This window comes from Lactuca serriola, chromosome 8, assembly GCF_051521515.1.
Source record: "Lactuca serriola cultivar US96UC23 chromosome 8, Lser_US96UC23_V15, whole genome shotgun sequence".
NCBI lineage: Eukaryota > Viridiplantae > Streptophyta > Magnoliopsida > Asterales > Asteraceae > Lactuca > Lactuca serriola.
The window spans coordinates 135,328,872-135,351,836 of NC_136415.1; positions in this window are offsets into that span (position 1 = coordinate 135,328,872).

Here is a 22,965-nt window from a genome sequence, read left to right on the forward strand (position 1 = left end):
TTCAAGGGATTTGGCTCAGCTGACAGATTTCTCCTTTCCAGGTTGAAACATGTTAAAAAAGCGCTATGTGTTTGGGGGAATTCGGAATATCAAAAGGAGAAAGGTGTTATCAAAGAGCTGAGATTAAATGTAGAAAGGCTGGAGAAGGCAGCAGAGTTAAGACCGCTTAGCCAGCAAGAAAGGACTCTGTGGAAGGAAGACAAAGTTAAAATTCTTGAACTTGAAAAAATTGCCAATCTTGATATACGACAAAAAGCCAAGGCCAAATGGATATGCGATGGGGATGAGAACACAAAATACTTCCATGGAATCATTAAAAGCAAGTGTAGAAGAAACAGATTGCATGGCTTGATGATTGATAATATATGGGTGGCTGATCCCAAAGCTATCAAGATGGAAGTCCATAAGTTCTTTGCTGAAAAATTTCACGAGTCTTGGTCTAACCGACCAAAATTCAGAAGCCCCAACTTCGCCCAACTATCTCAAGATCAAAAAATGTTCTTGGAGACATGTTTCTCACCTGATGAAGAAAAATCAGCAGTTTGGTGCTGCGGGGCAGAAAAGGCACCAGGTCCTGATGGCTTCACGTTTAAACTCATCAAATCCAAATGGGACCTGATGAAGGATGATGTTTTTGATTTTGTTAAACAATTTGAGAAGTCTGGTTACATTGCCCCGGGCTGCAATTCCTCATTTATTACTCTAATTCCAAAAACATCCGATCCATTAAACCTAGGGGATTACAGACCCATCAGCCTCATTGGTTGCATGTATAAGATCATAGCGAAGTTACTTGCGAACAGGCTTAAGCAGGTTTTAGGTTCGGTTGTGGATGAGGTGCAGTCAGCCTACATTGAAGGAAGGAATATTCTCGACGGTCCGTTAATAATGAATGAGGTGCTTTCCTGGGCAAAAAGGAGTAACAAGAAGATTTTCATGTTCAAGGTCGACTTCGAAAAGGCCTTTGACTCTGTTAATTGGAACTACCTTGACTCTATCATGGAACAATTGAACTTTGGTGGTAAATGGAGATGGTGGATTAGGGGATGTCTCTCCTCCTCTCGCACCTCGGTGCTAGTAAACGGGTCACCCACTGAAGAATTTGTCATAACAAAAGGTGTCCGACAAGGCGACCCACTCTCCCCCTTCCTATTTATAATAGCGATGGAAGGTTTGAACCAAGCTATCAATAAGGCTAGAGAGCTTGGTTTGTTAACTGGTATCGGGTTACCTGGAATGGGACCAACTCTTTCCCATCTGTTCTATGCAGATGATGCAATTTTCGTGGGCGAATGGGACCGATCAAGTATAAAGAATCTCTCTGCGCTATTAAAATGCTTTCACATATCATCCGGTCTTAAGGTAAATTTCTTCAAATCCCGTCTTTTTGGTGTCGGAATTCTGCCTTCTGAACTTCAATCAATGGCCAATATATTGGGGTGTGCGACCGGTACCTTCTCCTTCAATCATCTTGGGATACCTGTAGGGGCAAATATGGGTTTAATTAAACATTGGCAGCCAATCTTGGACAAATTCAAGTCCAGATTATCTGACTGGAAAGCCAAAACGCTGTCATTTGGCGGTCGTTTAACCCTCATTAAATCAGTCCTGAATAGTCTTCCATCATATTATTTGTCATTATTCAAGGCACCACAGGGTATTATTGATCAATTGGAAAAAATTAGGCGCAACTTCATGTGGGGAGGTGGAGAGTTGAAGCGAAAAATTCATTGGATCGACTGGTCAAAGGTCATTGCCCCCATTGCTGATGGCGGTCTTGGCATCTCCACTCTAAAAGCACAAAATCTAGCCTTGTTGATTAAATGGTGGTGGAGACTAATGAATGAAAACAATACTCTCTGGAAGCGCGTAATAGTGAGCATTCATAATCTTAGCAAAAAGTCAGCCACATATATTGCTAGGAAAACGTCTTCTGGAGTTTGGAACAATATTCAGAAAGCCATTAATGCCCTTGAGTCTCTCCACATTGACTATCATGATTACTTCAATCTAATACCAAACGGGAATGTTAAAATTCTGTTTTGGAAGGACTCCTGGTGTGGAAAATCCCCATTCCAAGTCAAATATCCTCATTTATATAAACTTGAAAAAGTTAAATGTTGCCTTCTATCTAATCGTTTAACAGAAGCTGGTTTTACTTGGGACTGGAGGCATGAACCATCCTCGGGTGTCGAACTACACGAATTACTAGGTCTATACCGTGACATAGGAGACATGGTAGTGACTAATACTTCTCGTTCCTATGGTTTCAGTTTCTCCCTCACTTCCGATGGTGAGTACAAGGTGGGTGACATGAGGCGCATGATAGACTCAAAATTGACATCATACAAAGGCTCTGTTATCTGCTGGTCAAAGCTTATTCCTCTCAAAGTCCGATGCTTCGTTTGGAGAGCTATGTTTGGATGTATTCCAGTGGCGGATTCATTAAATAAAAGGGGTGTTCAAACTCATTCCCAACATTGTCCGATGTGCGGTAATGAACGGGAAACGGCAACTCATCTTCTTCTTGACTGTGAATTTGCTCAGGAGGTTTACAAATGGATCTTTAAATGGTGTGGTTTTCAACCTAGAAGATTTAATAGCATGTTGGACTTTCTCGATTCGATGGCTTCCGGAGGAAATAGGTGTAAAAGAAGGTTGATTGGTAGTATGATCATATACTGCACCATTTGGTCTATCTGGTTAGCCAGAAATGACAGGGTGTTCAAAAACTCTTTTATTGCCCCTACGAACGTGGCGGATTCCATTATCCTCATATCCTATAATTGGTATAGGTACAGGAGCTCTTTGGGTTATGGAAGTTGGGCAGAATGGTGTTGTTCACCTTTTGAACATTTCTTGTAATTTGCTTGTTTCTTTTGTTGTTCTCATTCCTGTTTCTAAAACTTGTTTTGTTGTCTCTCTTCCATGATTTAGTCACTTGCTAATCATGGTCTTATAATGATATTTGCCGTTTCCAAAAAAAAAAATGATCGCCAGTGAGGGCGGGGAACCTGATTATTGGTCTCCAAGTGGATTACGTGTACATCTTAATGCAAACTCATGCACTAATAAGACTAAAGTCAGGGATATTAGAAAAATAAAAACAAGAATAATGAGTGTGAGGATCCACGATAACCAAAAAAAAGTTATTTGGTGACCAATGTTGAATATATAATGAAGTTGGTTGTGTTAACAGTAATATGTTTGCTTAATATCCCTGTTCTAATAAATCTCTATTCTAATAAAAGAATATGTTTAATTTCCTATTGACAAGTGTCATATAATTAGAACTCCTCATTAATGTTATATATAATTTATCATGCCACTTGTCAACCTATTAATTATCAATTTCAAATTTCAAATTCTAAATTTCCACTTTAATTACATTAAATTAATAATTGATTATCCATTTCAAATTTCAATTTTTAAATTTTCTCACTCTAATTGCATTAAATTAATAATTGATTCTTCATTTTAAATCTCAAATTTTAAATTTTCCCACTCTAATTATATTAAATTAATAACAGATTGAAAAATAAAATAAAATCAATACATATTATATGATGATATAATTTCACGTATTTATTTAAATCAATGATTATAATTTAATATAACTAAGAAAATATCTCTTAGGTAATAGTTTATTTAAAATAATTAATTAATAATTTTGATTTTTTGATATGAAAGTTTAATTAATTTTATAATCGTGGTTCTCACGGATTATAAACTAATATTGTAATAATTCACGTCAATGTAATGTCAAAACTTTTCCAATTGTGTAATGTCAAAACTTTTTAAGTTGTGTCATGACGGTATTTGGAATTTCCCCAACCATCATTAAACATCCACAAGGCATTAAACTTATTAGAGTGTAATAGATTAACACATCATTATTTTACTTTTTATACAGCTCTATATTAATTTTCCTGGAATGCATTGAACCCTATAAAGTTCAATGGTCATTGAACTTTATATCCCCTGAATGCCAACATGACATCCTATAATGGTAAAGTTTAATCAATTGAATCTCAATTAGACATACCACATCATTCAACTCTTTCATTGAATTACGCATTATGAATACTCTTAGCAATATAGCATCAACATTCTTTCAAAAATAGTTGGTTGATAGTATGATACATCAATAACCATTTTGTATATTTTTTTGAACATCTTTTCGGTCCCCTTCAGTTAAGTTGCTTATACATGTTACATATCGTACCTCCATCCTCGAAACGAAGAAAGAGATGTACGAACAAGTGGTTGTCCTCTCCCGATCTAGTAGTTCAGCAACTACTATCGTTGTTGCCGCATGCTACACTATGATGTCAATAGATTCACCACTGCAACGTCGTTATCGAACATTTCAGTTTTAGGATCAATTTTTTGTATATCACTACACACCGAGAAAAGGGATATGTACCTCCAGTTATTTATTAATATACATACATAACATAATAACTATAAAAAAAAATATTAATATATTTACATATTAAAATAATTATTAAATAAAACATACTATTAATATATATATATATATATATATATATATATATATATACACACACACACACACACACAAGTAGGTTCATGCGAAAACATAAATATGTTGTGAAAACGCGAAAACAGATTTTATCTTATAAAAATCAAACATAAGTACTATAAAAATTAAAGTTATTAAAAATAGATTAAAGATAATAAGTTTACATTGAATTGTGTTATGATAATATAGATTTAAAGACGGTTTTAACAAAAAAAAATTCACGTCCTTAACCACTTTTAAATTCATGTTTTCATAATAAAAATTTCAAAATTCATGCTTTGCTAATATTAAATAATTTCTCATGTATCATCGATTATCATCATATACTTCATAGTTTGAATGGATTATTGTCCAAAATATAAGGTTGAGGTGACACAATCTTATAGTTTTCTTTTGTTTTCGCGTTTTCGCAAATTATTTGCATTTTCGCATGAACTTTCCCTTATATATATATATATATATATATATATATATATATATATATATATATATATATATATATATATATATATATATATAAAAGCTTAGGTTATTTTATTCAAAGTAATTAGTGTGTTATTATATGGATAAATATGAGCCAATCAATTTTACTTATTTTAAAAAAATGTTAATACATATTATTGAATTAAATATAATTGAAAAATATCACCTAATTTAATTACAAGGGTATTTTAGTCAATTAATATACATTTAATAAATGAAAATTGCATATTTTAAGGGATCATAGATTCTATTAATTTTAAAAATCCGATTTTACGAATTATAGTTCTTTTAATTCGGACATTCTGACAGAATATGTTTATGAGTATATTCAAAAATAAAAATATTCTTGAACCATAAATAATAAAAATATTTTGAACCTATTTCTTGATCTTGACTTTAAAAACTTCTTGTAGATTAACAAATTCTTGAACAATCAATTGAAGAATAAAAACAAAAAATACATTATTTCTTATAGAATACAGGTAACAATTATTAAGAATTACATTTATTATTAAAGAATAAAACTAAAAAAACTTTCAAAACGGGAAAGAAAACATCAAAATCTAACAATGACATTAATACATTCTAAAAGAATAATGTTGTTTAGAATCATTTTCAATTTTGTGGTTCGTTATTCAAGCATCAACTTCTGTGAAAACAAAACCAAATTGTAGTTTATATTCCAATAATGCATTAGCAAATGAAAAATAAAAAACTAAATTCATTTGGAAAAATATGTGGACTTGTGAATTGCACCAAAACCAATAACCAAGAATTGTAGAACATGCATAAATCAGTGAGAAAATATCCATACTCCATTCCAACAGAATTAAACTTCATGATTCCATTCCAACAGAATTGGAATTCGTGATTTCATTCCAAAAGAATTGGAATTGCACCAATATCATCCATTTATTCAGCTACAAAAACAAATTTATTTTTATCATATAAGAAGAAGTAAATTTGATATGAAAATAGTGACAAACCTTCACATTCTACTTTACATATAAGAAGGTCATTAACACAACCTCTTTTACACTATACCTATTTGCAACTATAGTTACACTTATAGATCGGCACTAGCTTAAACCCTCCCCTAAACCTCTACACAAATAAAACCCTAGAAATCAAGACCGGTACAATTTATGTTAAAAAAGTCTCATTTACATTGAATCGACTGGAATAATCAATTCACGCACACAGATACAAGCATATACTTGAATTTTGAGTGATAGAAGAATCAGCATAGAAAACGGACATGGAAGGCAGGAGCACAGTGACGATGAAACCAGGACCACCGTCACCGATGAGAGGAAGCAAACGATGATGATTTTGAATTTGAGGAAATGCTTCCTTCACCGATTGCTGCCACTGTCGACAGACTCCTCACTATGTAGAATTATTGAATAGAAGGGGATTTTCAAGCGTATCCCGACCTTTTTTCTCATCTGCTCCTAATTACTCATGTCTTCAACGAACGCCTTCTTTCTTTCTCTGGATCGAGATCCTCTAGTGTGCCGGCAATAGAGAAATCGATGTCTGAGATAGGTTGGGCAATGGTAGAGCATCGCCGGTTGATAGTGATGCTCCAATGGTTGGGGGTTGTCGGATGTGCCCTTCAACCTCAGCAGTAATGGTGTTGGGATCGAATAGGTAGTAGTTTTAAAAAGCCGACGATGGATGAAAAAAACCTAGGTAGCTGAAGACAGTGGTTACCATAATTATAGGATATTATTTGTGGAAACTAATTATCAAATTACCTATTTACCCTTATTTATTTATTTATTTATTTTTTAAATTTTGATTGACCCATATTTATGTATACAATAACACCGTAATTACTTTTAATACCCGAACCTAGTTATCTCTATCTCTCTCTCACTCTCTCTCTCTCTCTCTCTCTCTATATATATATATATATATATATATATATATATATATATATATATATATATATATAATAGAGAAACTAGTTCATATTTATCACAATTTGGCACAAATGGTCCATCTAACTTTCTCTTTTTCTAAAAGTGACATCATTTAACCAACTAGGTTAAGATATTTTCTTCTCTTACACGTTGACCCCAAAATATACTTCCATGTTGTTTGGTCATTGACTAGCCAACACTAGTTTCTCAAGTGTTTTCTTCTTAGCTTTTAAAGTTTTTATTAATTCTACTAGGTTATAACCAGTGTGCTACACGGTTGAGAAACCTGAAACAACATTGAAACTTTAAAAAACTTAAATATTAATCACAAATTTGCAAACGGTTATTTTTATACAAAGTTAGATGTTTTGTCTGTAACAATATAATCGTTAATTTAAATTAGTATTAATCAACAAAAATTAAGTAGAATAATAATTGACATAGATTTGGAACTTTAATCTTTTTGTAACTATAAAGACATCCAAAACATTTGTCCATTTATCAACTGAATCTAAAACATCACCAAGATTGATATTTTCTAATGTTTTCCCCTGCAAAAAAGAGTCCATGGATAGTTTCTTACAATACCATGTTGTAATGGAAGAAATGGAAATAGGATGGTATAAAACATTTAACATTGTTCAATTTGCTTTCATTTGTCGAATGACCATTTACTCAAAAATGGTCTTTTTAGCCACAAAACAAAACCGATTAAAACATTGAAATTAATACAGAATTTATCCGTTCAACCCCAATTCAAACCATACCTTATATATGATTATGGTTGATGGTTTTCTCTAGAAACCTTGAAAAAATATGATAGTTTCTCCACTCCTTCCGACCATTATTTTGTATTTAACTTGCAGAACCTCTTTTAAATGTTGAAACCATAAAAAAGATTAAATATGAGAAATAGTAATAGACTTTCCTGTCGTCAAAGTTTTAAGAAATCAAACTATAGAACATTGACTGAGATGCTCAATGAATATGTGCTTTATCTTTGATGTTCCTGTAATTGATGAAAACATAGATTCTTGATATAAAAGTTTCCTACAATAGTTAAGGAATATAAAAATTTAGAAAATATCATATTTTTTCAGTCTATTCGACATTTTGGACAACTTATGTGATGTCAGTTCACCAACTTTTGCAGTTTACCAACAAAGATATAAAATGCCTCATATTTCACTTTCTAGTCCAATTACTTCAGCAATAGAGTAAAACATATATACAAAAGCGTAAATTGTTAAAAAGAAGGGCATAAGTGGAGTAGAAAGAAAGAAGAGTGCATTATCAGGACACACAATGGGTCTACATATAACACGTATGAAAAATTGTCTCTTGACCATCCATTCCTACAAAAAGAAACAACAAAAAGGTAATTAAAGATCGTAAAACAACTAAACAACTTTTTCAACATGAAGACATCCTTCGGGATCGTCTATATTTTCCTTGAGTACAAAATTGAATTCAGAGAGCTCAAACACAGAATGGGTGTTTTGCTTATAATTTAAGATGGGAGGATGAAATATCACAAAACAGTGAAAACACACACAAAAAAAAAACAAGTAACAAACATTTTTAAGAGGTTGATAAACCTGTTTTATCAAAATATTTCTTCTTGAAATTGAGAAAAGTACCATAGCCAACATCCATTAAAGAACTACAATACACAATAGCTAAGATATTGTCGACTTGTTAGATATATAACGAAAAAGTCATGAAGGAAAAAATAATACTAATAAACCAGAAGATGAGGAGGAGGATATGAAGCATTTAGACTGGATTTGGGGATCTATTTGGGTAAACCCCAAACAATAGATCCAAGGTAATCTAACATTGAATTGTAAAACATACAAAAATCACAAAATTAATACGTCTTACCTTATTGAAACTGGGAAAACGATTAAGAAATCGACATCTGCATATTGACCCACCATAAACCTTTGCAAAAAAGAATCAAAAAATATAAATATATAAAGAATAATATACAAATACCAAAAATTACCCACATTACTCACTTAAGCAAATGATCGAATAGTTGGTACGCAAATGAAAATGCAAGATGAACTGGAAAAGGTAAGAAATTGATGCAATCGAAGGACCATCAAGTTCAATACAAATGAAAAGCTTGAAGAAGAAGGCGAGCAGAAAAAATAATACAAATCTTTTGAGCTTTTTACCAATCTTGTAGATGTCTAACTCTGACCCTCAATAGATAGAAATTATAAGAACAAAAGAAAACACTTGAGATAAAAAATTGGAACTAAAATCAAGAATTTACATAAATCGATGCTTACTTGAGGCATCGTCATTCCTTAACTCTCCGTCTTCACTAACCAGAAGCATTACATTAGTGTTAGGTTTTGCAGATTGAGAATTCCAACATTGGCTTATAAAGCGAATGGATTTGAAGATTCTGGCAGCGGCTGGAGGTAACAGAAGGTGGTAGCAACAACGCGATTAATGGTGATAGTGGTCATCTAGGGCTTGTATAATAAAATTAAGAGAGTAGAGATGAAGTAGGTGTGTGAAGAGTTTAAAAAGAAGACGTGTGATATAAGGGAAGAGGAGAGATTCAAGATAGGAGCTGAGATCTCGGCTGGGCAATCGTGATTGATTCAAATAATGACAACTGAAATGATGATATTTAGGAAGTGAATGTCAATGGTAGCACTAAGTTAGTGGGCGGGAAACATAGAGTGTAGATAGTTGGTGCAACGACACGTGATAGAAGACAGTGCTTAAAAAATGACACATGACTGATTTAGGAGTCTTTTATTAAGAACTAGAATTAAGACTCATGTATTACATGAGTTCATTTTAAAGAAAAAATATGAAATTCTAAACATTTGAGAAGTTTGAATTTATAAGAAAAAAAATAGAAAATTATTAAATTATTAAAATTAAATTGTTTGATTTCCTTTTTAATTAAACAAATAATTTAGATAAATAAACAAAGAAAACTAATGAAATTTTAATTTAGAAAATTTGAAATTAGAAGGAAGTCAATTAATGAAACTGATATGCATTTATTATTACATTTGTTGCAATTATTACAGTTAAATATTATGTGAAAATTAATAAAATGAAAAAAACCACAAAATGTCATGTGGAAAAAAAATTAATTAAAAATGACCACAAAATGACATGTGGCAAAAAGCTATTTATTTATTAGGAATGATAGATAGTTTTTCTAAAATTGACTATTTAGCTTAATCACACAAACTAATTTCCAAAAAACAGCTAAAAATTACAAAATTATTAAAAACTAGTATAGTGCCCATGCTCCGCATGGATCTGAATGATTTTTGTTTTTTATTAAGTTTGTGTGCAGCTAGTGATTGTAAAGCACGAATATGCAGAAAATGATCGTTCCTATTAAAAAAATCGGTACCTAGTGAAAAATAGTTTGCATAACAAAAGCATACATAGGATATTTAAAAGAGAATGACTAAGATTTGATGAGCTTCTTGTTGATTATTTTCCTCCTCCACCATCCCACCCACTTCCACCATTTGTACTTACAATACCGAATCTCTTCCTATCCAGATACAATCTGTGTTAGAATCACTAAAATATTCCATTCAAATACACAAAACTGATCTGACAATAAAAAAAACATGTTTAATACAAATTGTTTAATAATTACAACATAAGGACACAAAAGTAATCAAGCTCAGTAGAAAGTCTAAACAGAAAAAATAAAAATAAAAAATGACATTGTGCTGTAGAAAATAACTAAAAGTAGAGACTATCATCGTTCTAACTTCTAACGAATTCAACATTCCTGAAAACTCAAAATAAGATATCATTGAGATACTTCTGGTCTATTTTCATTATTTAAAATCTCTTGATCTAACTAAAAATGGTAAAAATTAACAGTTTTCCTATTTATCTTATGGTACTGGTTTTCAAGACAACATAAAACACAAATGACAGTAAAAAATGTTGATAAAACAATGTATATTCCATGATGGGTGATGAATCCCAATTTATGCCTGCAATAAGTATTAGACAATTTATTTATATACACAATCAAACATCTAGAAAAGAAAGAAAGAAAAAATAAGATAGGAAACTGATGGAAATTTAGCATATACTTACATCACGGAGGCTTTTTAATCCAAACATCTGAATGGTATTGTTCGGAATAGGGTATATGCCATGTGGCAAGGTGTCTACAACTCTGGAAAATTCCCAAGAAAAAACTTCTTTAAGTGTGCAAACATATAGTTTTTGCTGCTTCCATTATTACGTTCAGAAACCATGTATGCTGAAGATGAACCACTTTCTGCAACTTCACAACCAACAATCACTTCAACAAATGATAGGGAAAAACTTGCCTTGATTCTCCTATATTTCGATAACATATTAGTAACTTTAATTTGAAAAAAAAGATATATTTTAATAAGTTGAGAGCTTCTCAGGTCCTTTACCATTTTTATGTCCTCAGGTCGTTGCAAGTTGAGAGCTTCTCTTCTTCTTATAACTATAAAAAAAATAGGTATTAGTTGATGAGAAACTACACAAAATTAACATGAAAATTAGATTTTCCATTCCACTCCTTGATGGAGGAAGCCATACTATAATTAGAGCAGGAAAAGAAATTCATTTAAGTTGTGTTGGGATTGATGCTGTTGGTACTTATTAAAAGAAATTATTTACAAACACCAAAAGAGAAAATTACAAAAATACCCTTGTTCTAGTTACAAAATCTCTATCACAATAAACATTTACCTGCACTACATTCATGATACCAGGAGTAATTGACCCAAATTGAAGTGGAAATGCCCTAGAAGCATTTGCAGCTCCTGAACTTAATATTAAAGAGAATCAGTAGACAAGAGAATTACAAAAATACACTTGTTCTAATTATAATTTTACAATCACTTACATTATACCTTTTGTTGGATTTGAAGGAACAGTAACATCTGATATGCAAAAATTGCTTCCACAATTTCCTTCAAACCAAGGAAAATTGAGTAAAAATGGCTAAGATTGAAAAGAATTCAATGAAAGATATGATTTTGTTCACCTTATAGACAGCAAGACATCTAGGATAGCAAATTCATTGGAAGCTACATATGGTCTTGTTCAGATTCTTTGAAGAACATATGCTTGGATTAAACTAAGACCATTAAAAACCAAATAGCACCTCTTCCGCCTTCACCCGTGCCAACAACCACCACCGTATACCAGAGAAGACACCAAATGAAATTAGACCTGCAATAAATAAAGGGGAAACGAAACCCAAAAGCAAAACGCAAAAATGAAGAAATCGCGAGTCTAATCGACCCTATTCATCGTTTATGTGCTGTCGGAACAACTCGAGCCGAAAATAGAAGGCTATAGTTCGATGAAAGATGAGGCACATATTAAACTCCGGTTGCCGTCTTCACTCGTCGTCGTTGCCTAGGCCGACGTGCCTCTTTGTTGTTCTTCGATGCGTTAGGGTTTTGTGGAGGCCGACGCTTCTGATAGAAACGGGAACGGATCATCAACAATGAAAACACCCTACCTCAATCTTCTTCTGTGTTTTTAGCGGTTGTTGAATGGAAGATGATTAGGCAGCATTGGAAGATGAGGCGGTGAAAGAAAGAGAAAGAAGACACGTATCTTGGTGGTGTCAGAAGCTGATGACTATGCCTACTCTAGCCTCAGCTCATCAGGTAGAAATTGAAGAAACAGTAAACCAAAAAGAAGCATGTGAAAAAAAAAGGGGAGCCGATAAAATCTTAAAAGTAAGCCACAAAAAATTACCTCGGCTTAAAAATCACTGTAGACAAGCCTTGAGGGAGCAAATTGTAAATTCAAGAAAGAATTGGGGCAATTTTGACAGACATGAAAGGCCAGACATAAATGAGCATAGATAAATAAACAAAGGACTAAATATGCCAACTTCTTAGGAATATTACTGTAGCTAAGCTGAGACATTTTTAATCTATAGTATAATAGTCAGGATTTTCACAGACCGCCACCTACGAAAATATAGCTTTCTTACGATTTTTTTTTTAAATTCTAAAACGACGTTATTTTGGGCTTGTTGGATGTGAAAATATGATTGTGGGTTGCAAAAATCTATATTGGGTTGCAGAAATCTAATGGGCCTACGGTCTGGTTCGTTTCCACCCATAAAGTTATTCATCTTTACTTACATATTTTATTTTTGTAGACGAAAACTAAACATCCTTACTATGCGTATGAGATTCTAGCAGGTGGGTATGGATTTTGGCAGGTCTATACCTACGAAAATGTAGATTTTTGCAAATCAATACATACAAAAATCTAGGTTTTAGCATGTCATAACCTGCAAAAATCTAGGTTTTAGCATAACCTGACCTTCAAAAATCTAAGTTTTAACAGGTATGGTACTACAAATCTTAAGGTTATTTTCGAAAATTTTGTTTTTCTACCATACAAATTTTAATGTTTTGATTTAGTTGTTTGTAACATTTTTCATATTGATGTAGCATGTCTTGCAAGCAATTAAAGGTTCTTTGGATTCAAAGGTCAATACGGGAAATGTTAGAGATAATATACAACGTTTAACGGAAAGAAGGCTAGGGTTATTCCGATCCACATTCAAATATTAGGTAAATGTACTTAGGGGGTGTTTGGGATTGCGTTTGAAGAGTGCTTATTTGCTTATTGGTTTTTGAAAAGCTAATAAGCCAAAAAAAAATGTTTGACAAACTCAAAAGCACTTTTCAAAATAGCTTTTCTATAAGCTTCAATAAGCGCGTTTTAATAAGCATGTAAAACGTGGCTTTTTGAAACTGCTTATGGCTTTTCAGCCAAAATAACTTCAAAAAACACTTTTTAAGTCAAACACTTTTTAACTTATTGACTTATTGGCTTTTTCATTATAAAAGTTTATCCAAACACTTTTTAAAAAACTCTTTTTACCACCGCTATAAGCAAATAAACACTTTTATCTAAAAACACTTTTCTAGTTAAAAAAGCAATCCCAGACACCCTCTTAATATCAAAAGGAACACACTATTTATTCATGGGGTGATGTTGCAGGAGGTTTGATCGGACACTCAACTAACAGTAGAGGATCACTTAGACTTTTTATTTGGCGACAAATATATTTATTTCGGTTGTAAGGTATTCTGTTTTGATAACCAGGTTCAATTTTGGCGATTGGCATCCAGAAGTAAATAAGGAATAAGAAATGACTCGTTGCTTCATCATCCCGGCAGTTTTGTTTCCTGAATCATGCAGACAAATTGTTGACAGTTGGAGATTTGCATGCGTGTATACTTACCAAGTGGTTTTACTATATTAATGGGGAGAACAAGGTAACATTTTGTCCACTATAGTATACATTCAATATTTCAATGTGACCAGTTCTTGGAAATAAGATAAATGAAAAGGTAAGAGTTAAATGGTTTTCACTAGGCGAAGACCGAGGTAAATGGAATATGTATGGAATCTAAAATTAACGTGTTTAACTAATTTGTTATTTAAAAAATATAATTTATTTTGTTGGATGTCAAATATACGTGTCAAAAGCGAAGTGATTCGTATACAACATTTTTTGTCCATACACGATAAATTAGTATTGTACTGTATAACATTTTAAAGTATGACTTGTTGTGTATGAAAAAATATTGTTGTGTACGGATCAGCTCTCGTATGAAAATAATTTGTGGCAGCACACTTACAATGAGATGTGCATAGTTTTTAGGAAATTAAATGCAAACGAAAATCGTCTCGTAACATTACAGTAGAGTGTCTATGTTTTTCTTTTTCCATTGAAGGTATGATTTAAAAATTACAAAATAGTTTATGATTTAAACATTAGAATCTAATTTATTTATAAATATCATTTTTTTGTAATATTCCTTGGCTATGTGGACAAAATAACTATTTGATTGTCGGGTAGATTGATACATCTCTCTCTCTCTCTCTCTCTCTCTCTCTCTCTATATATATATATATATATATATATATATATATATATATATATATATATATGGCTAGCTTGTAATGTGGATTGAGAACTATTGTACGGACGTGTGGACAATGTTATTTCTATAAGAATTATTAAGAAAATAAGTTGTTTAGTAATGTAAATGTGTTCAACCTCACACAACTATTGTCATTTTCATGCATTCTCATTAATTCTTATTCATTTTTGTTCTCACGCATCGTTTTTTACTCAATTTTATTCTTACAGAATACGACTCAATAAACATTATGACAGAATGAGAATAATAATAATAATAAAAGTCTATAAAAACTTTTTAGATGGTTTAACTAGTGAGAATCTTTAATAATGACAATAGTTATGTAAGATTGAATGTATTCACAATATAAAACAACGTATTTTCTTTGTCATTCTCATATAATAACATTGTCCACACGTCCGCACAATAATTATCAATCCACATTATAACCTAGCTCTCTTTCCTCTCTCTCTCTCCTCTCTCTCTCTCTCTCTCTCTCTCTCTCTCTCTCTCTCTCTCTCTCTCTATATATATATATATATATATATATATATATATATATATATATATATATATATATATATATATATATATATATATATATATATATATATATATATATAGATAGATGTGCGCCCGCGCAAAGAGGAGACGACGAATACCTCTTTTGATGAATAGTTTTTTATGGGGAAATAATTACCAAATTTTATTATTAGTTATTAAGAAATAAAAAAATTATCACTTTTAAATAAAATATATATCTTTAGAGCTTATATTTATATTGTCTGTATGTAAACATAACATTTTGAAATTGTTATTTTGCTACAAAATGAATTTATTAATAATCTTTTTTATTTATGTCTTCATATTTTTGGCCAGTATTAATGATTTATTTATGCATATTTGATTTTTACAAAAAGTTTTGTAATTTATACCTCTTACTTTTTTTTAACTCGGATGATCCCTACTGTTAAATTTTGTTACGGGCTTGGTCTTTGTCTTACCTAAAAAGACTATCGTGCCCTATTAATTTATTTATTTAACTAGTTTATAACTTGTGAGAACCACGGTTAGAAAATTAATTAAACTTTAATAGTTAAAATTTAAAATTATTAATAACTTATTTTAAATAAATTATTGATTAAGAGTTTTTTTTTAGTTATATAAAATTATAGTCATTGATTTAAATAAATATGTAAAATTATATCACTTTATAATTTGTATTAATTTTATTTTAATTTTTATTCTAATGTTGTTAATTTAATATAATTAGAATGAGAAATTTAAAATTTGAAATGGAGAATCAATATGTTGACAAATGGTATGCATTAATTATAAGACATAATAAGGTGAAACATGGCAAAAGAAAAATAAAATTTGCATTAATTATGAGGTTTAATATTGTAACACCCCGAGATTCAGGTGCATATCTTTCATCCTTGTTCTTTATTGTATTGTCATGTTTTGTCCTTGAGTGGAGAATGTATAGCAAGTGAGTACGTTGGGCGTACCAACGGGGTACGCTGCGTGTACTCACGCGCTTAATTTGGACGCGGAGTCGGCAAGGTACATTGGGCGTACCTAGAGTTACGTCGGGCGTACCCAGCCCAGGTGAAAAAACCCTAATCCTCCTTGTGCACTATTTAAAGGGTGTAATGGCTCATTCCTTAGCCTCCATATCAGTGAGTGAAACCCTAAAAGAGAGCCCCATCGTTCTTAGTGTGTGAGAGTGTTGATTTGAGCTTGTTGATGCTTTAGAGGCTTGGTGAAGAAGAAGGGAAGGAGAACTTGGAGGCTAAAGCTTGATGTGCCATTTTGGATCTGAGATCTACAGAGGAAAGAGCTACTCTTGGAGGTATAAAGTTCAAAACTTTCCTCTTCTTTTGGTTGTTGTAGTATGTGTCCTTTTTAGGGCTAAAAACCCCAAAGGTGGAGACTTTATGAGTGTAAAGTACTCCATGGTCAGAGATCTGTCCCTTTTCAGTGTTATTAGTGATGTAGAGCCATAAAGTTCCCATCTTGGATGTTACTTTGGAGTCATGCATGTGTTTTAAGCCTTCTAGAGTTGAGGGTTGGATCATTTTGGGAGTTAGTGACTTGTTCAGCCATGCAAAGGCTTAAAGTCATCAACTTTATGGATTAAGAGGCTTAGAAGGGGTCAGATCTAAAATATGGACGTAGGTCTTAACTGATTAAGACCTCAAGAGCAAGAGGGCTGATGCAGGGGAGTACGCCGAGCGTAATTCCTAGTACGCGCCGCGTACTGGGAGGCGCTCCCCGATTCTGTGGTGCAGCCGGGTACGCCCGGCGTAACCCGGAGAGTTGACTTTTGGTTGACTTTTAGGGTATGGTCTATTGTGGGGCCTTTGAGCTATGGGAGGGGTAAAATGGTCTTTTACCCTTCTGAGAGTGTCATAAGAGAGCATAGTCTAGCCTTGAGAGTTATACTAAATAGAGTATTGTTTTTATATGATTAGACGGAGGCTAGGCCAGCATTTACCGAGTCAGAGATTTACCGAGATACCCGAGGTGAGTCTTCTCACTATACTTTACCTAGTGTGGTAACAGAGTTAAGAGACAGAGTATTATAGAGTTATATGCTAGTGTGATTGCATGTTATTATGTGTTGTGATTTATTGTGATATGTGATATGCATGATTCAGAGTTACAGAGTTGGGACTTTCGGGTCCCTAGAGTTAGGGCCAGAGGGCCCATAGAGAGTTGGGGCTGGAGGGCCCCACCGAGACACATTGACCAGAGGGTCAACAGAGTTACATCCTCGAGTGGCTATTATGTGATTATTGTGGTATTTTGGGGAAACTCACTAAGCTTATGCTTACAGTGTTAAGTGTTATGTGTTTCAGGTACCAGTGATGGCCGCGGGAAGGCGCCGGCTTGATTCGTACACACATATGGGAATTGGATGTATTTTGATCTTGGGAGACATTGTGGTTTGAAAACTTGATGTATGCAGTTTTGTGAACGAATTGTTTAATTAAAAATGTGTTTTCAAAAGTGAAAAATTGTTTTAATTTTTACGGTGTTACAAATATGGTGACACATGTCAAAAGGAGATTAAAAACTACTCTTTTATTAGAATAGGAAGATTAATTTTCTTGTTTATGTATTTATTCTTTATATATTTAAGAAATATTAGTAGACCCCACATATATGTATCTCCTCACCATCTCATCTTTCATCCTCCTCAACCTCTATTTATTTTCCATCTATATTGATATCGACGTCTTCATCGTCCCTTCTTTTTACGTCCTTCAACTACGTCGAATCAACACCACAACCCACTAAAGATGAAGAGATAGTAGGTTATGGTGTTGGTTTGCCGGAGTTGAAGTACCAAAAAAATGATGGTGTAGACGTCGATGTTTCTAAAGATGGTGAAGACTTCTATTTGATTAGCTATGACCCAATAAGGACCATTAGGATTAGAATGACTCATTCTAGGCCCAAATGGTCCAAAATATTATAGATTTGTGAATTGGGTCCATTTAGAATCCAAATAGGGTTTCCAAGCCCAAAATAAATTAAGTGGATGCTTATTGGTCCATTAGGACCAATAAGGAAATCCTAGTCCAATATGGACTCAAACCGGGATTCTTAGGGTTTTCAGACTCTTTGTTAAACATGAAAGGTGAATTTAAATAAGCACTGAGTGATATTTACTTAGATTATATGTTTTACAATAGTTGGATGATTACACGAGAATATAATTTCCTAGCTAAAATGCTAGTTGTGACATCATCCCCCCGTTAGAGGGAATTTCGTCCCGAAATTCTTTTGAAAACTAGGATTATGAAGGAAAGAATAAGTGAGGGTACTTTTGCTTCATTTGGTCTTCACGTTCCCACATGAATTCTGGTCCATGTTTAGCGCTCCATCAAATCTTCACAATCGGAATGTGACTTTGCTTTGTACGCTTCACCTCCCTATCCATAATCTCGACTGGTTCTTCGACGAATAGGAGATTCTCGTTTATCTCAATCTCTTCCAAAGGGACGTCAAGGGTTTCCTCTGATATAAAATGTTTCAGGTTTAAGACGTGGAACACCGGGTGTATGTTGCTGAGCTCGGCGAGTAGTTGCAGCTTGTAAGCCACTGGACCAATCCGGGCAAGAATCTCGAACGGTCCAATGTATCGCGGATTCAGTTTTCCTCATTTCCTAGAGTGAATCATTCCCTTCTAAGGAGAGACCTTTAACAACACGTGATCCCAGACTTGAAATTCTAATGGCTTTCGCCGCTTGTCAGCATAGCTTTTCTGTCGGTCTCGCGATGCTTGAAGTTGAGCTTTGATTTGGACTATCTTTTCGGTCGTCTCACGGATGATTTCGGGTCCTGTAAGAGCACTAGCTGGCGATTTCCCTTTTTCTATTTGAGTGTCACCCACCTCGGCCCCTCATAGGGGTGACCTGCATTTACGACCATAAAGTGCCTTGAAGGGAGCAACCTTGATGCTATTGTGATAATTGTTGTTATAGGAGAATTCGATTAGAGGCAAGTGGGTATCCTATGACTTGCCGAAGTCAATCACGCAAGCTTGGAGCATATCCTCGAGTGTATGGATGGTGCGCTCACTCTGACCATCCGTCTGGGGGTGGCAGGCAGTGCTTATGTCTAGCTGTGTTCCCATTGCCTTCTGAAGAGATTGCCAGAATCTTGAAGTGAATCTGCTATCTCGATCTGAGATAATAGATACTGGTACTCCGTGGAGTCTCACAACCTATTTGATGTAGATTCGGGTCAGCCTTTCCATCTTGTAGGATTCTTTTATTGGCAGGAAATGAGCAGATTTTGTTAATCTATCGACGATTACCCAGATAGCATCCCATCCATCTGTTGTATTTGGCAATTTGGTCACAAAGTCCATAGTAATCATTTCCCATTTCCACTCGGGTATCACTGGTTGTTGCAGTAGTCTCGAGGGCTTTTGGTATTCCACTTTCACCTTGGCGCAAGTAAGACACTTTCCCACGAAAGTGGCTATCTCTGACTTCATATTAGGCCACCAATGTTGTTGCTTGATATCCAAATACATCTTATCTGACCCCAGATGAATAGAATATCACATCTTGTGGGCTTCATGCATGATTACTTCTCTGAATCCCCTAACTTTGGGAACCCATATTCTATTCATGAAGTAGTGAGTTCCGTCGTCTTTAACTTCGAGCTCCTTCTCCATTCCACGTAGTGCTTCACTAGCGAAATTCTCCGGCTTCAATGCGTCCAATTGGGCTTCCTTGATCTGTGAGGCTAGATGAGATTGGATGGTGATTTATGGGGTCTTCACACGACGACATGAATACTCCTTTCAGCTCAGGGCATCGGCTACTACGTTAGCCTTGTCTGGATGGTATTTGATCTCACACTCTTAATGATTTAACTGTTCAACCCATCTTCGTTGCCTCATGTTTAGTTCCTTTTGATTTAGAATGTGTTGGAGGCTCTTGTGGTCTGTAAAGATGGTGCACTTAGTACCATATAGGTAGTGCCTCCAAATTTTTAAGGCGAAGACCACCGTCCCCAGTTCGAGATCATGCGTGGTATAATTTACTTCATGTGTTTTCAGTTTTTTGGATGCATAAGCAATTACCTTCCCTCATTGCATAAGGACACAACCTAAACGTACCTTGATTCGAAGCATCACAGTAAACTACGAAGTCTTCGGTTCCCTACGGTAAGGATAGCACTGGAGCACTACAGAGGGCTTGCTTCAAGGTTTGGAAGGCAATTTCTTGCTTCTCGGTCCAGTTGAAGGGTACACCTTTTTATGTCAATGTGGTGAGGGGGTTGGCTATCTTGGAAAAGTTTTGAATAAATCTTCGGTAGTAGCCTGCTAGACCCAAGAATTGGCGAATTTCTGTTGGCGTTGACAGAATTGCCCAACCATTAATGGCCTTGACTTTGGCGGGATCTATGTGGATTCCTTCCTGGCTGACAAAATGTCCTAAGAAATTTACACTGCGAAGCCAAAACTCGCACTTGGAGAGCTTCGCATACAACTTTTCAGCTCGAAGGGTCTCTAAAATCTGTCATAGATGTTGACTATGCTCTTATTTTCTTCGAGAGTATATGAGGATATCATCGATGAAAACGATCATGAATTTGTCAAGTAATGTGCGACAGACTCGATTCATGAGGTCCATAAATGCAGCGGGGGCATTTGTTAGACCGAAAGGCATCATGATGAATTTGTAATGACCGTAACGAGTTCGGAAGGCAGTCTTAGGAATGTCCTCATCTCAGACTTTGAGTTGATGATAACCGGATCTCAGATCTATCTTTGAAAAGTAACTAGTCCCTTGAAGCTGGTCAAATAGATCATCGATTCGTGGGAATGGGTATCTGTTTTTGATTGTGAGCTTGTTTAATTCCCTATAGTCGATACACATCCTGAAGGATCCATCTTTCTTTTTAATGAAAAGAACCGGAGCTCCCCATGGAGAGAAGCTTGGTCTTATGAATCCTTTATTCAACAGTTCACTTAGTTGGCTTAACAATTCTTGCATTTCAGCAGGAGCCAACCTATAGGGTGATTTGGCGATTCAAGTGGCTCCAGACACTAGGTCGATTCGGAATTTGATTTGTCGTTCTGGGGGTATTCCCGGAAGTTCTTCTGGAAACACATCCGGAAAGTCACATGTTATTGGAATGCTTTGAATGTTGGCTTCCTCTTCGGTTTTATCCACCAGATGAGCAAGGAATGTGTAGTTCTTCTTTTGTAGAAACTTTTGTGCCTTGATACACGAGATAAGGTGAAGGTTTGCGCTGGGTTTATCTTCGTAGATTATTAGGGTTTCGTGATTAGAAAGATGAAGGCGAACGGCCTTCTCGTGACACATAATATCTGCATGATGGGGGCTTAACCAATCCATGCCGATGATCACATCAAAAATCCTAATATTTACTGGCATCAAGTTTATTTGGAAAGAGTGGTTGTTTAGTGTTAACGTACATCCTATATAGATATCTTTGGTGGTTTCAGTTTTCCCATTAGTCATTTCCACCGTGAAGGCTTCGTTGAGCTTCTGGGGTTGTTGATTTAGCAAGTATTTGAATTTATTACTAACAAAGCTTCGCTTCGCCCCACTATCAAAATAAGATGCATGCATACAAGTTGTTAAGTAGGAACGTACCGGTGACAACTGTTGGGTCCTGCACTGCTTCTCCCTGACCCATTTTCAGCACTCTCCATGCTGCTCCTGCTCCTTGATTATTTACGTTGGGGAAATTTCACCTGAAATACCCGGTTTTCCCACATCCGTAACATGTATAACTGGCCCCAACATTGGTGTTGTTGTTATTGTTTATGTTGTTGTTGTTGTTTGTCATCTGGTTTTGTTGAAGGTGAGCCCTACAATACTTTGATGTATGGCCCTTCCGGTTGCACCTTGTGCAAATCATCTCTCTGCATTCTCCGTGATGGTGGAAATTGCATTTGTTACATTTTGGGAGATTTCCTGAGTACTGCTTTAGAGCATTTAGCATGGATGAGGCTGGAGCATGTGGTGTGGTGGTAGCTTGAGTTGTAGCATGGACAGTCACAGTTTGTTGCTTCTTAGATGTTGTTTCTCCCTTTACTTAGAGTATATGTTTTAAAATAGTTGGATGATTACACGAGAATATAATTTCCTAGCTAAAATGCTAGTTGTGACACATATGACATCATCCACCCTCAAACATTTCTGTTGTTCCGGTTTGGGGGTGTGACATGACCGGAGGGTCCTATGTGCGTACTTGAGTTATATGATATTATGCATTTTGTCTGTGTGATATATATGTTGTATTATGTGCTTATTGAGATAGGACCGGAGGGTCCAAACTGAGTTGTGGGACCGGAGGTTCTTCACTGAGATACTGGACTAGAGGGTCCAAACTGAGCTGTGAGACCGGAGGGTGCTCACTGAGACATATGACCGGAGGGTCCACACCGAGACGCATGAGACCGGAGGGTCCATGCCGAGTTATAGCGATGAGAGGCTTATTATTTGTGTATGTGTTATTTTGGGAAACTCACTAAGCTTCGTGCTTATCG